Source organism: Bos grunniens, chromosome X (genome assembly GCF_055505025.1).
Source record: "Bos grunniens cultivar Pamir isolate PY7600 chromosome X, Bosgru_T2T1.0, whole genome shotgun sequence".
In the NCBI taxonomy this organism is placed as follows: domain Eukaryota; kingdom Metazoa; phylum Chordata; class Mammalia; order Artiodactyla; family Bovidae; genus Bos; species Bos grunniens.
Window position 1 is genome coordinate 108,560,207 of NC_141194.1, and position 4,264 is coordinate 108,564,470.

Here is a 4,264-nt window from a genome sequence, read left to right on the forward strand (position 1 = left end):
TCACTCTGCTCTGTTACATTGTGAATAGAATAAGAATCAGTGTGAGGTTAAGGTTTATCAAAGTAGTTCTCAAGGTGGGCTGGCGTTGACATTCTTGCTGGCTTTGAAATATTAGCTATAATATATATGGCACATGCAATCATGTAGCAGCTGTTGGAGGGGCATACTGATAAGCACTGCTGACTGGCATGCCTGGGAATACAATGAAAAGAATGTTGTACAAAAGTTAAACAAGCATGTGAAATCAAAATCTGAGGTGGGAAAGGAGTCAATCAAAAAGATTTTAGCACACTGGACCCAACGTATCCTTATGGAACAGAGCAGCATGAGCACAGCCATTAGCAGGTAGTCATTGTTTTGCCCTATTACTCCACATCCTGTTACTAAGCAACAGGTCTTGCCCAGCGATTGGACAGTGCATCCCTCTGCGCTGCCAATAAGCAACCAACTATCAGTGAGATACCTACTGGTATTTCTCCACCTCAGCTATTGGTCAGCTCCACATTAGGCCCTAACTGATGATAACTGTCAATGAGGGACCACTGGGGAAGTGATTCAGTCAAGAAACAGTGGTGCATTGGTCATCTGACTCTTGCCTTTGGGCACCTTAATTTTTTTTTTTTAATTGGCAATGTATTTCTGGTAGATGGTGCAAGTTGAGTTTCCCTACTCAATATGAGAGTTGAAGTGTCCCCAACAATATTAGTGGAGGAGACATTTATGACTTTCTTGGCTCTGATGTGTAAATTTAGGGAGATGGTGTATAGAACTTGGGGCAACAGACTGAGGATTCACCAAGTCTTGGGTTCTCTAAAGCTCATTGGAGTAGCAAAAACATCCAACCTGTTCTTAATTACCTTTTTCCATGTTAAGTGCTTGGTCTTAAGTTCCATAAGCCTCTCAAGAATCCCCACTAGGAAGAGGGTGGTCGAAAGATGAAATGATTAGACGACTCTGAGGAACAGATTTGGATTGGAAAGTGTTTGGTAGAGATTCATACAGGGATGGAGGAGGCAGGAGTGTTGAAGGGGGACATATAAGTCAAAGAATAAAGGGCACTGAAGGAATGTTGGAGGGTCATGAGAAGAAACACCATGCCCCTGAATCAGCACTCCCCAGAATCAGACACACAGAGGGGTCAGGGGTGAGAAAGTTGTATCATGGCCTCCCTCAGCACCCACTAACCCATGTTGATGGGCACAGTGGTACATTGTCGTGTCTAAGACCCCAAAGCCGCCATTGGCTGGAGGAGTGCCTAGCTGACCAATCAGATTGAAGGGTGTGGCTCCTCATTGTCCTAAGAAGGTATATATAGGGAGGTCGGAGGCAGAGATTCTGGGTTAGGCCTTTTCATGCTATTATCATAAGGTAACCTTGAAGCCACGGCAGCCAAGAAGAGTTTCAATGCAGTGTGCTTCAAGGCTGAAAGGATGAAAGAAGACCCTTTGTCCACAGAGATACAGAGGCAGTGTGAAGGTAAGATGATTCCATCTATGCTCCCCACGTTCTCCATTGACATTGCTGCCCAAGACCTCTATACTGTCCTTGCCTGCCACAAAAGCCCTCATCAGCCCACATCCCTTTTCATGAAATCTCTCTCCCAACTCAGATGTTATACCCTTTCCTCAAAACTAATACCCTTCTCTTGTCTTTCAAGGTACGGAATAAGACCATGAGGGTCAGAAGACCTCTGAAAGGAACCTTGAGAACGAAAATCAGATCATATGCCACTCAGTCGAATAAGGTGAAGAAAACAAGAAAACCAAACTGTTTTTTTCTGTTCCTGTGCACGTAAGAAACTGAATCAAAGGCAAAAAGGGTACCAAAATATGAGGCAGAGTCAAAGAATTAGGCAGAATCAAAAGAAAAGGTAAGCTCAGCCACCCCAGATTGAGAGACCCTGCAGAAGTACAACCTGGGCAGCCAGTAACTGAATAGAAAAGGTCAGACCATTTAGAATTGTGTCTGCAGAGGTCTGCTTTCTTAGAAATGGCCAACCAGGAAAAGACTGACTCTCACACGAACATAGTAAGCTGATGTCTGTGATTAAAATATGGCATTGAAACATGTATAATATCATGTATGAAATGAGTCGCCAGTCCTGGTTCAATGCACAATACTGGATGCTTGGGCCTGGTGCACTGGGTCGACCCGGAGTGATGGTATGGGGGGGGGGTAGTGGGGTTCAAGATGGGGAGCACGGGTGTGCCTGTGGTGGATTCATTTCGATGTTTGGCAGAGCCAATGCAATATTGTAAAGTTTAAAAATAAAATAAAATTAAAAAAAAAAACAACAAAACAAAAACAAAAAAAATAAATAAAATACACATCAAATGGTGAAAAGATGATACTTGTGTGTGTGTGAGTTTTCTGATGGGCAGGGAGGGAAGGATGCAAAGAGGTGGGCACCTGAATGGGGAGGGATGTGGTGTCCCAAGAGCAGAGGGAACAGACCCTCAGGTCCCCAGTTAGCCAGAGAGTAGAGGTCTCAACTGGGTCAGGAGTCTGCACTGAAGGTGAATAACCCTGCTTAACAATTGATCTCAGTGGCAAGGAGTAGTGGTGTGATGTTACTGCCATTGTTTGCGGTGTCAAGTGACATTAGGGTCTAGATTGCCAGAACCCAGATGGGAAGAGGGTTTCACATGGGGATGGTGAATGTCATACTTCCCCTGAGTGAGGCATGCAGAAATCACCTCCTGGCCACTTACGTCATAACGGACTTTGTTGCATCACTCACCTATGCTGTCAGCTAAAGGTGCTCAGGAGGCACAAAATGCTGATACAACTAAAACCCACAATTAGCACTCCCAAAGATTAAAATAATATTTGGAGGGATCAGCCCAAATATCAATGAGGCCACTGTTATCCTAAGAAATTTGTGGGCGCAGTGTGTTCCCAAGGGCAGGGCAGTGGAGGTGGCCCAATCCTGGTGCAGATGACTAACAGGATCATGACACACAGATAATGTTTTTGGGTGTGGGACACCATGCAGTTTGTGGGATCTTAGTTCCCTGACCAGGGATTGAACCGGTTCCCCTTCTAGTGAAAGCATGGAGTCCTAACCACTGGACAGCCAGAGAAATCAGGACAGAGACTTTTGATAAAAGTATTAATATAAGACTGTGCAAAAGCTGGTCTTATATTTATCACCTTCCCCTAGTATTTCTAAATAACTACAGTCGTAAAACAGTATTCCGCAATAAACTCTTTTTTGAGTCCAAGTTCTACAAATTTTCTTGGTTTAAAAAGAAGAGTATCAAATATTTAATTCGGTGTTAACTTTAATTTGGAAGTGTTTGAATAGTTTCAAGGAGCAGTCAATCAAATATGGAGATATATAAGGCAGAGTCTCTACCACAGGAATCCCGTGTGTTTTCAGAAAGCATTTTAGAAACACTAAAAACAGTTTCACCATCAGCATCAAAAGAGTTGGGTTCAAATTTTATGTCAATGCTACGGTATCTTTTATCTGGATTGCAGCTCCCTAGTTAAATCTTCTGGCATTTTTATCTCCTGAGAGACACAGTTCATCATTCAAAGTCAGTCACTGAATATGATTTAAAATCATTAAGAGTGAAGGAGACCCTGGGTTTGTTGTCCTTTCAAAGGAAGTGGAGAAATATCAACTCTGCCTTTGAAAATTAGTCAGGTAAGCAGCTACCAGGATGATATGGACAGAGAGACCTTATAGGTGGGTGCTGTGATTCCAGATCTGTATATATTATCACCATTTAACACTATCACACTTTAATGCCCTGTTGTAGGACTGATTGAAATACTTGCTGCTAGGGGAAGGTAACAGATGACTAGGCCTGAAGAGCTGAAAGTGAAAGTTGCTCAGTCGTGTCAGATGGCTGGAGACGGCATAGACTATACAGTCCATGGAATTCTCCAGGCAAGAATATGGAGTGGGTAGCCTTTCCTTACTCCAGGGGTTCTTCCCAAACCAGGGATCAAGCCCAGTCATCCCACATTGAAGGTGGATTCTGCAACAGCTGAGCCACCAGGGACGCCAAAGAATGGTAGAGTGGGTAGATTATCCCTTCTCCAGCAGAGCTTCCCTACCCAGGAATGGAACTGATGTCTACAGCTTTGCAGGCAGAATCTTCCCAACTGAGCTATCAGGAAATTCCTGAGGTGGACCAAAAGTGGAGGTTAGAGGGCCTTGTTTCCCTAAAGTAGCGCTGGTATATATTTTAATATCCATGGATATACTGCCACCTTGCAGAAAGAATTGAGGATGCATAGAGTTTAAAAAGGA

General features: G+C 43.6%; 1 long non-coding RNA gene across 1 annotated transcript; it reads left to right on the forward strand.

Annotated features, from left to right (window-relative positions):
- The first annotated feature begins 1,291 nt into the window (after nucleotides 1-1,291).
- Nucleotides 1,292-2,069, forward strand: LOC147341126 (uncharacterized). Its single transcript, XR_015158252.1, has 2 exons — nucleotides 1,292-1,476; nucleotides 1,658-2,069. It is a non-coding gene; the product is annotated as an uncharacterized LOC147341126 (long non-coding RNA).
- The last annotated feature ends 2,195 nt before the right edge of the window (nucleotides 2,070-4,264 follow it).